Genomic DNA, 13,902 nt, shown 5'->3' on the forward strand with positions numbered 1-13,902 from the left:
TGCTGATTTATGATGTTGACCCTTGACTGGTGCTCTCAGACAGTGGACACACTTGAACCTTAGAACATCCGAACCTTAGAGCCTCCCATCCAGCTCTCATTTCTGTTATCTGTATCAGTCTGAGGTGCTACTCTTCAGAGCTATTCAAGGACTGAATGGAGAACACAGATTTTGCAGTCCCTGTCTCTAGAAACTCTTCTGACTCAGTTCCCAAGATGGGAAGAAGAGAAGTCACATAGGTACATCAAGGCCTGAATGACTTAAAAATCACTTGCCTGCCAGGTTTTCTTCCAAGCATGTTATCTGAACTTGCATCTAAGTGCACGTTCTCCAAGACAGAATCTTCTGCACTGGCAGGACAGGCTAACTTAGGGCACAGCAGCGATCTGATGGCAACTTGATGTTAAGACATTAAAGGCTTTCTCTCCCCCTCACTGCCTTTTTTTCTTTAAGTTTTTGAAGCAATCCAGCAGGCATCCATACCTTCTCAGCAGGAGGCAGTTTGCCTTTGTTTAACTTCCAGATTGGCTTTAAAATTCAGGCATCAGCTTAGGTACGATGTTTATGCACTTGTTTGTGAGAGGATAGATGGAGTAAGCTGTTTTCTCCTGAGTTTTTTCTGGGGGGGACAGTCAGATATTTTAATTTCTATTCTTTATGTGTCGATATCATATCACTATGTAATGACAAGACCATGACTCATTAATTTAAAATTGCTTTTGAAACTATGGCTTCTCTACACAAAACCAGTCTTTGCTATCATCCTTCAAAAAAGTTTGTTTTGACCATGCAGACTGTGACTTTTTTGCTGGTGACCTCTTAAGTGCTGCAACTCTCACAGGAAAACATTCTGTTTCTTTCCTTCTCCAGCATCATGCAGTAATCAAATTATGAAAACAAGTCACACAGAGCAGCAAGACAAGGAACAGCAACAAGAAGGATTAAAATTTCTGCAATCCCACCAGGGAAATGCTTTCAGCAAAGCATTCCAGCCCATCTTATACTTCAGCTCAGTGACAGTTTCAAAACAAGAAAGCAACCCATCTGCACTGCGGGCTCCTACCAGCAGAGCATAAGGAATATACTGTGGGAAGTCAAGGAAAGCAGCTACTTCTATAAAGAGCCATGGCCCTACAGACTGAGCAGAGAAGCCACAAAAGTGCAAAATGTCTCCAAAGGCTCCTGTCAGACACCTGCAAGTCTGGGAGGATGAACTTGAGAGAAGATGTATGTGATATGGGAAAAGCTGAGTATTCTTGAGCTAGAACAGTTGCTGTAGAGTGGGAATGGCAGCAAACCCTTCAGCCACTCAGTATGGGGGTCAGAGCAAAAAGAAAGCAGAAGTGACTGTGAAAGCTTTGCAAAAAATGAAACATAGTTTGGTCTTTCATATCCAGCACTTTGGCTTAAACAGCTGAAGAGACAAGAGCTTCTAAGATTTTTGGATCTCATATGAAAGCACTGGACTATTTTGCTGACAATGCAAAGCATAAGCTTAGTGTGACCTGTCAGATCAAACTCCAAAGTATGACAGCCTCCTTTATCAGGCTCCCCTACAAAAGAGAATTCTCCAGCAGGACTACACTGGTATGGTTTTAATATCACTCTGCACATAAACTTCATCTTCAGTACAGACACCTTTTTCTGGTGCTGTTCACGTTGCTTTGAGCATCCACACAGGGAACCACAGGAAGACCAGCACAAATTCTAGCCCACCAGTTGGAGTGCTGCTGTCCTGTTCTTTTCCAGGGCTGAGAGGAAGGAGGAATATGGGATTTTCCACTCACACTAGAACTAATTCCAGCTGTCAACAATAGTTTCTTATTTGTGATAAGATATCAGAGAAGGACAAAGTGAAGGCTGGCTCCCTTCCTGAATTCATCAAGCATTTTGCAATTCACCCAAATTTCATTTCATGGTTTAAATTCCCTTAACATGTTGACAGATAATTCCAGGCCTGAGGGCAGAACTGAAGGAAGACTGCAAAGCTGAAGTCTCAAAGACTGAGCCTTGCACAGGGATATGGTTTCAGCAGTGAGAGCCTTTCCTTATCTTCATTACCTTACTGATTTCTAGAATGAAGCTGCATCATGTTGTCTCATATGAGAAAAGTGGGGAGAAATACTTTAGTTCCCTGTAGCATAGGTGAAAAAATATTATTAGTTCTTTCCACTCAGTCCTCAACAGCATGAGGAGATTCCTCAGCTGATGCTCTACCTTTGAAGCAGCCAAAAGCAAATTAGCACAGCCGGTTTTCTGACCTGATCAAAGTTCAGAAGGTTTTGCAGAACAGGCAGGCTGCATCACACACTTGCAGAAAAGTTAATTCACATTTGTTCCACTCATTCCAGAAGATCATTTGCCTTAAATATGGAGTGAATCAATTTAAGAACCAGGTTGTGACCCAGATGCACCTCCAAAATGTATGCATTTGTCCATAAGGGTCACAGAGGAGCTCCACAGGCTTACACTGCCCTTGCTGGCAAAGAAGCACCACTCTCAGTTCTCAGACACCAAATCCCTGTGAGGCTGTTGAGTTATTGCAGTTATTTTCCACCAACGGCAAAAAAGAATTTCCTGAATCATCTAAACCAGAGCACTGCTTTACTAGGGAAAATAAGAGATTAGGTTAAGTTTGAGATATGTATCATAAGCAGATCCAGGGGGAATTTAAAATTCTTCAAGAAAAATCTGCTGGTACCAAAAGCTCACAGAAGATAAACAGTTCATAAAAACAGAATAAGATCCAATGTCATACAGCAATTGCCACATCTGGAAGTTCTGAAAGCCCTGTACCAAATCATCAGGCAAAACATGGTCTTTTAAGGTGCATTAATGTCACCCTGCATGCACAGTAGTATGCAGGAGTAAATTAAGAGTAAGTATCTTAAGACACCATCAAGATGTCCAGAAGAAATCATTGTGTTTCATATTAACTAAACACATTTTGTGTGAGAAAAGATGAAGTAAGATCAGAAGATAGGTTATTAAAAGACTTCCTTTTAAATCCAGGCTTATAACCCATGAAATCCAAAGCTACTGCCAGAAAAAAGATACTTCATATAAACCAAAGAATATATGATTTAATTAATTCTGAATATAGGCGATATTTTAGAAAAAAATAGACCTCTCAAGCTCCAGAGCTGCTATATGATTAGAAGTGACAAACATCTTTTCATATAAAAAGGCGGAAAAAAAGGTCAAACAAACAAGAACACATCCAGAAAAAAAAAAGGACAGAATAAACCTTGCTTCATCCCAGGAAGATTATTTAGGGAGTAATAGTACACAGAGGTAATACATACACACCAGAAAATAAAAAAGAATGTAAATACAATTAAATTTATCTCACTCAATTTGATTTGATAATGAAGACCAAACCACAAACAAACAGGCCATTTGAATAATGCATGCTGTTCTTCCACTCCAGAGAGAATATTAATACATGTAAGATTAAAAATGTTATTTGTAGTTGGCCTCTAAAAATAGAACAAGTTGTTTTCAAGAAGCATAACTGGGAGAAGAAATGAAGATGTTTAGATTCCTAAGCAATGCTTAAATTTATTCTTTCACTATCACTGGGCTTGTGCTAAAGCCATCCAAAAGTTTTGACAATTTGGCCTCAATGTGGACCATGCCTCTGTAGATTGCCAACAGCATTTGCTTAGTGGTCATTGGCAAGGAAAGGAAGAGTTTGAACAAATCTGAAGTGCACCAGTTTCTCCTATCAGCCCTTGGACTTTTTGCTAAGACTGTCAATATGAAGGTAAGGAAAGCCTGGGGACTTATCCACTATTGCACATTTTCTGTCTGGATCACTAAAGAGCCCAAACCCACCAAAAACTATGTTATCCCCTCACCAATCTTCAGAGCCATCTAGGCAAGGACTGAATGGTTTTGGTTAACACACCTCAAGTGGTTAATCCTATTTTGCTGCTCTCTGCCACCACCACCACCACTCCCAGTCCAGGTTAATAATTTTAAGTGTTAGCACCTACCAGTGAAAACCCAGTGCAGGGACAGTGCTGATGTGTTACCACAGCAACAGTTATTTATGAACTTGTACCCTCTTGGCTGCCAAGGGCCATTTTGAGAGCTTCTGCTCCCCTTTAGCACACCCAGTATGGGGACACATTCAGCTGCCTCAGAAGCTGATAAGATAAAGTGACATCCGCAGATTATAAAAAAAAAACAAACCAGCCACACCCTTCAGAGAATTATTGTCTGCAGAAGTGAGGTTGAGTCTGTTTCTACCAAGAACAGCATATATGGACATCCAGAAAGGATGAAAGCAGTTAAGAGAAATTTCAAAAGTAACCAAGAGCTAAGCAGACCTAAGGAACTTTAATGCCCAAGCACAATACACACTCAGCCAGGTCATCTACATCAGATCTGCAATGCAGAACTACACCTGTATCACATACCAAGGCAGTACCAGCATCCACAACATTCTCCTTCTAACCAGCAAGGCCTTTGAGATGCATTAACCAGAAGCCTTTCCTTACACAGGTTTTTCTTTTACTGTCTTTGAGCAATGCAATGGAGGAAAGCAAATCTCAGTTTCCTCCAATGGAGGAAATCAAAAGTGAAAACTCAGGGCATGAGGTAAGATCTCAGGCCTCCCTCCTTTAAAGGATTCTGAAAACTGGCCAGGAATAACAGAATATGAGTGTTTTTCTCTTTGGGGCAGATAGGGGGTTTCCCTCTGCAGGCAGGAATGGACACATGATTTCCAGCTAGCAAAGGGTTGGTCACGCTTAGGGATGACTCAGCTTCCTAGATCAGACATTGATAAGGCTCTCTTCATGGACAGTAGGCTCTAAATTGCTTTAGGATGCTCCAAGATTAAATACCATAGTATAAATTATTCTAATTACTGGGTGTGGATTTATGCACTGCAGAACAGAAACCAGCCCCATCTGTCAGAGGAATAATTTATTAAAAAAAAAAAATCTTAGCACAACCCAGCAGTCCTACAGTCTATTAAAAGACAAGTCATGCTGCTCTACCTTTCTTCCATTTCTTGTGCCTCTACCCAGGACATTTGTATACTCCAGTGTGTGCTATTTTTAGTGACTGCTTGGGAACAAGTCTAACAAGTAGACTACATTATGCCACCGTTAAAAGCTGTCGCTTTATAAAAACAAATTTCCTGGGATTGTATAAATTATTCCTTTGACTGGCATGTCAAGACTTTTGTGCTGATGATTCTCTGTGTCAGCCTGTTAACTGTTTGATGTTAAGGTGAAGCTTGCCAGCATCCTTGGCCCAGCCCTAGGGCTCAGGCTGAAGGCTGCTTAAAAAGCATCAGCAGATGCAGGCTGAGTTCTATAAGCAGCTGAGTCACAGGTTGCAGGAGATAGCTCTAAGCCTGCAGTAACAGACCTGTAGAGCCTCACCTCTAAAATCCATTACTTAAATATGTGTCATCATCTCACAGGAAAGGAGGTTTGTGACGCCATTTCCAGTAGCCACTCAGAGTAACCACTGAACAGACCTATAATGTCCCTTCAGGAATTGCCAGCAAACACTATGCTTGGCAGAAGACTAGAAAAGGAACTTGCAGGCTGACCCCTCTCATCTTATATTGCCAGAACCTACATTCATGTAGTCATGCTTCACAGCCAACAATGGATCTTCTGAATTTGCCCAACCCTTTCTAAATACATTTATTTCTCCTAATTCCACAAAGAAGAAAGAAAAATCAAGTGAAAATAAGCTTCACAATTTTTCTTATGCACTATGGGAACCAGTAGGCTTAAACTCCAAATAAATGAAAAAAACCCACATGAAGTTTCAGGGTGTTTTCTCCAATTATATGAATAAATAGCAATAATCTTTCCCTGTTCATCTTTAGCATATCCCCATATTCCTTATTTATAACATTCCCCCAGTCCCTTTCCTTCCAGGGTGAAGGGTCAAACTAGTTATGCACTCTTTCACATTTTTTCTTGCTCTTCTAAAAACTTTTAAAGATAGTTGTTAGAACTGGCTGCAGTGTTCAGGAGGTGGGCTACACCACTGACTTATGCAGCCAAAAAATAGATGTTCGATTACCTTTCTCTACAATTCATAGCTTTAACTGCTGTGTGCTCACCAGACAGTCTATGAAATATCCACAATACCTCCAAGATCTTTCCTAAATGGTAGCAAATTACAGCCCATCTGTACCTATATCTAATCAGGCTGATTGGTTTTTTTTTCCTACCCAGAGGTACTCAAATTTCTGACATCAGTTTCCTTGTGTAATATCACCAGTAACAGATCCAGGTCAGTGCAGACAGACACTTGTTCTCTAGGAGCTTGAGCAAGCCCCAGTACATTCATCACCCCAGCTAACAGAAAGCAGTCAGAAACTGATGCTGTGTTTTAACCTGGCTGGATGGTGGACAACCTGCTGAGCTCACATCTGATTCATTCCACCTCACTTAACCCCTTTGTATGGGCTATGGGATTTAGGAAATACTTCTGTCACAGGAGTGCACTGCAGAGAGCTTGTACCACTTCACTTTTCCATTTAAGGTGCATTCAAGGAAAAATCCAATTAAAAAATAAACACTGAAATCATTTATACACCTCCCAACCCCAAGGTTCTCAATGAGGGCCATTGGCTATATTTATTTTGCTCCATTGCACTCAAGCACACCTAAACCTTTAGAAGGAAAATATGATAGATGTCACAGAAACCTCAATTTAAATCAAGTACTACAGCTCTGAAGCTCTCCACCCCCTAGTAGTAGTAAGCTGAAAGCATACACACAGATGCTTAAAACAGGAGCCTATCACAGCTTTCAGTTTCACTGAACATCCCTACAAAACTGTTCCTTCTTGCATCCCCCCAGCTCTATCACCAGGATCTTTCCATCCCATGCGAGTCATTAAATAGCCATCTAACACCATCTGCTGGATTTGGAAGAAAAAAATGATACCAGCAACTCACTGCCAGGCAGAAAAGGAAAAAAATACCACCCCAAACATTGAGGTGTCTGTGGCTCTGCTTTGAATTTGTCCTTCCCCCCTCATCCACACCTTATTTGTGCTTTCTTCCTTCTGAAAGGCAATTCTGGGTTGCTGACACTAACAGGCAATCACAGACAAAAAGTCCCCTGCTCTGGAGGGGCAAATTTTACAGGGGGCTGTGCCATGCAATGACACTTCTGGATCACTGACCTGTGCATCAGCTTTACCCCTTCCTGATTAAAGGAAATAACATCAGGAAAAAACCAACAGAAAACATACAGCTATCCTGTAAACAAGGCTTCTGCAAAGTCAGGATAGAATTCTGCAGGAGCGTAAAAATGAGCTGGCTTTCTGCTGAAAATCTGGGACCTCAGTATGAGTCAGAAGCTGGGGATGCGGAGCCTATGCAGTGAGAGGAAGCAGCCATTACACATTCAGACATTATCTCAGACATCAGCCCTTGGTTTTTAACATCCTGTACAAAGGCCAAAGTACCAGTTCTCACTGCCATGCCAACATGTACTTTTCAAAGACTGGCAGGCATATTTTTAACATCCAATTTGGCAGCTGCCACTGCTGTTGGATGCAAGATGATAGCTTTTAATTAGTTATTTAGGGCAGGAGAGTGCACACCCTTTCTTGTTTCTTCAGGTCAAATTGATTTCACACATCACCTGGCTCCTTACAACATGGGATGCAATGGTTAAGCTTTTTGTTCCACCAAGGTGAACACTGGCTGAAATTTCATAGGGTATGAAGCTTTCTGTGGAGGTTGAGTTTCCTACTTCCCACTGCTTTCCTTCCCCCTCTGTTTTCCTACTTCCATACTGAAGTTAGGGATGAATCACATGTTCAACAGTCAGACATCAGATTTTATGTAAGGTCCCAATTAAGTCAGTCAGACACTGAGGGAAAGGACAAGCTCTCTATTGACTCCTATTGCACATCTATTAAGTCGGTGCAAGTGCTGCCAGGATTTCACCCTTTGTAGGTAAAATGCTTCTGCTCCCTTATTCAAGGTTTCCCTCTGCTCCAGCTTTTTTGGTAGCACCAATAATTTAGCAAAACCTCACAGCAGTAAGCAGGCTGGTTCAGATAATACTGTAAAAGCTACAAGGAGTCCCGAATCATAGGTTCCCCTCAGCAACAAGGGGAAATAAAGGTCATTCCTCATGCATCAGTGCTACCCAAAATGGAAGCTTACCTTCTGTGAGAGAGGCAAACATGACCATAGGGTGAATCTGAAGTATTTCCAAAAGAAAAAGGGTAGTTTTTGTGGCACTGTACAAAACACTAATAAGAATGACTCTGAAATGCTGCAGACAGCTCTGCTCACCAAGTTCAGGATGGATGAATTTCAACTGAGTCAGCACAGAAAAGAACACCAGGATGAGCACAGCAACAGAAAGACAAAATACTTCAGGAAGGGAGTGAAATAAAACTAAGCCTGTTCTTGTTTGGGCAGCAAAATTAATACTGGGATTGCAGATATAAAACATTCCTAATCTGATCTGACAGCAGCTGGCCAGCAGAAAGGAGCCCCACTTGCCCCCACAACACCCTGGCGTCAAGCAAGGGAGATCACAAGTCCACACAGCTCACTCTGAGGCTGCAGCATAGAGAGGATGGACAAAGGGAGCAGCAGGAATGTGCAGCTGAGGAAAAAACAAGCATCTCCTCCTTCAGCAGAAGGAAGACCAAATGAGATGTAAAACTGTATTCAGAAGGCAATTTGTGAAGTGCTGCCAAGCACAGCAGTTAAAAAAATAAAAAAGCAACCAAAAAACCCCAAAACTACATTAAAAAAATGAAAGAGAAAATTAATAATTACAGGAAAAGCACAGCACCAGTACAAAAAACTAATGTTTATGAATTAGCCATAAACACGTTTAAGGTAGAAATAAACTATCATTTTCTCCATGGCTTACTGGCTCCTAAGTCTCCAAGAAATTCCAAGAAATCTTGATAAGTTTATAAAATGAATTATGTTTTCCTTCCAATGGCAGGGGAATAAAGCATACTCCTGGAGCTCCCTGACCTTTCTACATTCTTATGTTGACTATCTATATCAGCCTTCCTAACAGAGAAATTATTGAACACATTTAAAGGCTCCATAAACTAGATTTCTTGCAATTAACAATATAAAACAAAATAAACAAAAAAACTACTCAAAGTGACTCAAATGAAAGATTTGACCAAATCTTGACAAAACATCTTATTGCAAGCTGACAGAATAGATAAAAAAGCAACATGTCCCTTTTGGACAGCAGACTTTTCAGGGCTGAATTAGAGCAATTGACCAGCATATGTTACACAAATGGATTCTTTTGCCTGGGTATTTACTTGGGTAGAGAGGAACTTCTATAGGAGGAGACAGCAAGGACCTGAGGACATTGAAACACATCAGATAGAGATCATGTCCTGTTTGCTGTCTGCCAGCTACTGTTAGGGGAAGGGTTACACATACAGATTATCCGTAGGCAAACATGCACACAGCTTGTCCTAGGGCTAAAACAGACTGGTCTGGAGACTAGAGTTTCAAAGGAAAATGCTCAACTGGTGAAATCCTTTCTACTGCAGAGTGGAACTTCATAGTAACTGAAAGCCTGCCTCAGAACATCAGCTGGGTTGCCTGATCCTCACACCCAGTCACAGCTCGGCCCTTCTGCCAAGTTACACAGTCACCCCAAACAGAGAAGGGCTTCACACTCACACCTACCCTCGGGTAAACTGCCACACTTCTGCTCTGACACCACCTTAGTCCTCTGGGCAAGGGGCAGAGTCTGCACCTTCTGTATTTCATACTGCCCTTGGGAACAACTAATGAACAGAAGAGTGTTGGGAAGGTAGAATTAGAAAGGAATTATAAATATGACTCTTTAGCCAGAAAGGCTAAGGAAGAAATACAAATGAAAGCACGGTTTAAATAATTCAAAGAAACTGGGCTGGTATGCCAGAACACATTCTTTCCCCCAATAAAACTAAGCTGAGACCCCTCTTCCCAGCCTTATAAGGAAAGCTCTGAAGAACCCTGAAATAACTAAAAATATGCAAAAGCAGCGATTTCTATAGGTCGCATACAAATGTTACTGTACTAGTATACTTAGAAAGACTGGTTAGTGAAGGAATAGAATATTCAATGTATAGGTTATATAAGTAATTGTAAAAGAGAATTCGCTCTCTTGGTTCTCTTGGCTCTCTCTTAGCCCTCTTAGCTGTCTTGCTACGTTCTCTTAGCCCTCTTAGCCTTTTTGCCTCACGCTTTCTACACTCTTGCTATTCTCTCTTTCCTGCTCTTCTTTACTCTCTTTTTTCCCAGCTCTCTCACTTCTGTTCTGTTACTCTCTTTCTTAGCTATCTTAAGTCTTGAGCTCATGTATTCATATTTTACCCCCTTTTGTATTGTTCTCTCTGAGCCTGCTTTGAGCTCTATCTGCTGGCTCATAGCAAGCTCTCTCTCTCTCTCCCCCACACCCTGAAATAAACTACTAACACCTAACTCAACTATTGAGGTCTCTGCCGTGTCTCACACCGTCCACCCCCCAAAGCATCTCTTACAGAAGAGAGCATAAGACATTCAGAGATGCAACATCCAAAGAGCAAAGTTGTAACTGTCTCCAATGGCATATATAAACAAAAGAAAGGCAGGTTTTTTTCAAAAGCTTTTTGATTTCGATTTTTTTTGCCCTTGGTTTATTTTTTTTGTGGCGGTTGGTTTTGATTTGTTGGTTTTTTGGGTTTTTCTGAACCAAGGATCAGCCGTACAGAAAAAAAATAATAATAATTTTTAAACTGTTTTCACTGACCTTGCTGGAAGAAATAGGAAACTTCATGCATAAATACTTGCAGATGTGTATATACTCTTCAGTCTTTATTTCAAGTTAACCCACCTATAGTTTCTAAGACAGTTCTTCCAAAAACTCTTAAAATCCATGGATTTTTATCCTTCCTAATTAGAGCGTGTAGTTACTGGAGAAAACAACTAACTCTTCAGAAGTACAATTCCACTTTATTCTTACCAGGTCATACAGTTCTGGCAAAACTAACATTTGATTATGTCTTTCCTGCCCCAAAAGAATGACCTGGAAGACTCCATATACATAATTGACAGAAAGTGTAAGACAAATCTAGAAAGAAATTATGTCAAAGACCTCTATTTAAGGAGTTCAGTACTCTCAAAATAAGTTTCTCTTGCTTAATTTTTTAAGCCCTAACAATTCTGAATTCTGAAGTGAAAGTCAGTTTAAACTGCTATAGTACAATTCAACCTCCCTTCCAAACATTTTAAGCCACTTCAACCTCTCCAAAACAATTACAGTATATCCATGAAAATAGACCTTTTCCAAAAGGAAAGTTTTTATTTTAACAAAACCAGCACTTCACAGTAATAGCAACAACATATACTGGCCACGAAAAATCTTTACCTCTTTGCATACACACCCCATTTGCCACATTATCAATAAACGCAAATTTAAGACACTCCAGTTATTTATCGTTACATTTGCGGCTAAAAGTCCTACTGTTTTTCCCAAAAAACATCGGGAAAATAAAGAAAAATACAGGGAGAGACTGTTCATTTTCAGAAGGGTTCAGAGCCTGAACAGGCAGCTCAAGCAAGCAGAGGCAACACAGATGTTAAACAGGTTCATACCTCTTTCCTCTGCTCCCCTAGACATCTGGCTCTGAGAGCACCAACACTCCACAGGTGACACCTGTATAAGCAAGGAACAACTTCTTTACCAAGGAAAGTACAGATTTGAACAGTAAAACAGCATTTTCCTACTGATGGCCCTCCCTTGGCGTTTTAGCAGTGTCTACAACAGAAGCCAACACCCCATGACCGGGGACACTTTTAAGTATGTCACCTTCCTGCAGGTTTAAGTGCCATACCCATTATAGACACAAAGCCACATGCATTTGAAGTTGGTGAGGACACACTCACTGCTGAACTCCTCATTCACCAGCAGGGACTTCATAAAAGTGAGAAAGAAATTAAACAGCCACAAACCTGCCAGGGGCAGCAGAGCAGAGCGTGGGGAGCCAAGGGCTGCTGCAGTGCGGGCAGGGCTCCCAGCAGCAGGGCACAAACCTACCACAGCTGAGCCCAGCAGGCAGCACAGGACTGGGATAGAAAACACATCCTACCAACAGCCCAGCAAACATCAAGTCCAGGAAAGTCAAACACCAACTCGAGTCAGAGCACATACTGCTGACAATAGCCCAGATAGGAACAAATACCCTCGGGCTGAGCTTAAATAAGGCTCCAGGAGGCTCCAGGTGAGGCTGATCAGGGCAACTAAGGCTCATTAGTGAACCCAGGGATGTAACAAAAGTAAAGGTTACAGTGTATTTTTGTGTTATAAATTGGACACTTTAAATATCTCATCACCAGGAGTTATGATTTTGTATTTTACCACATCTTCTCTGAAAAGCAATCCAATAGTAAAACCCAGTAAGTACGGCCTACAGCAGCCGGCAAGCACACTGTGTCTGTGGAATTTGACTCTTCACTCCTTTTCTAGCAGCAATGTGCCAGTTACAGCCACAGAGATCACAGTGACACGGGGACATGAACTCCAGACCTGGCAATCCTCACAGCGTTTGGTACTCCTGGTGGTGACATCCTGTGCAACCCACCAAGCCCACAGTCTGTCCTGGTCCAGGGCTGCACCTGACCTCCAGATCAGGTTTATCACTGAACTAAAGGTGAGGTGAATTACACGGAAGCTTCCCTGTTTTTTTCCAGAGCAACCTAAAACAACAGAAGACAGCTTTACCTCGATTTCACTGCAAATGTACAGCCTGGCAAACAGATTTCTAAAACATTTTTGGGGGGCATCATTCCCCACAGCAGATTACTTGGAGACATTGCCTCCTTCTTGGAGTCAAGCTGTGTTTTGGGAACAGCAATGATGTCTTGTTCAGAGCACAACTCACAGGTGTTAGAGTATAAAGATCACAGTGCTACTGACTCTGCCTCTGCTGGTGATACACATACAAACACTCAAGGATATGGAATTTTTATATGTAAGACTACACCGAAAGGCCCCAGCAAGACAAGGCTTCATTTTGTCAGTTCTATACATATGGGCAGTAAGGGGAACTCCTATCCCAGAGATCTTCCACTACAGAGGCTGAGAGGAAGCAAAATGCCCAGTTTTCAGATAAGAACCAGAGTTGTTGCATCGTCAGGTTCAAGTAAGAACCAGATAATGCAATGCTGCCCCTGAGACAATAAAAAGATATTCAGGTACCTGACCCATGAGGCTTAAGTCATTTATACAAAGTCCTACAGAAAGTCTATGAAAACTGTAGGTGTTCAGGCCATACAATTCACATCCTCCCCTAGTTCCATTAGTTCTTCATTTAAAATATGAGCTATCTTTGAGCTCACCATAAAAATCACTCATAATTTATGTTTGACAGCTTTTCAAAATGACACTTTCAAACCACATAGCAAGCATTAGCATTTCTGTGGTAAGGACTATTATTTATTGTTGCTACAGACCTACCAGTCTGTGACACGCAACAGCTGCCACTATTAGGTAGAAACAGTGTATTTTTACCAGTGTGTTAAATTTAGAAGGTTTATTTTTAACCTACAAACTTCTATAACCCTTATATATGGCTAAAATATAAAAATGGTTAAGTATTAACAGTGGTTACCAGGCTCATTTTAAGAACAGACAGAAACACAGAATCCAAATGAGCTGTGCAGAGGATCTGCCCAAGGGTGAGAACCAGCTTCAGGACAAAACTACACCTGAGCCCTGAACCAAGCACCCAGTGTGGGCAAACAGCAGCAGCCAAGCGTAAACCAAGAGGGCCACGGGTGTCTGTGTTGATGGGCACCCAGGGATGCCTCACAGGGGGCATCTGGGCTCGCACTGGAGAATTCAACAGAATTCAACAACAGAATTCAATAGAATCACTGGGTTGGAA

The sequence above is a fragment of the Poecile atricapillus genome, chromosome 1 (genome assembly GCF_030490865.1).
Source record: "Poecile atricapillus isolate bPoeAtr1 chromosome 1, bPoeAtr1.hap1, whole genome shotgun sequence".
Classification (NCBI taxonomy): domain Eukaryota; kingdom Metazoa; phylum Chordata; class Aves; order Passeriformes; family Paridae; genus Poecile; species Poecile atricapillus.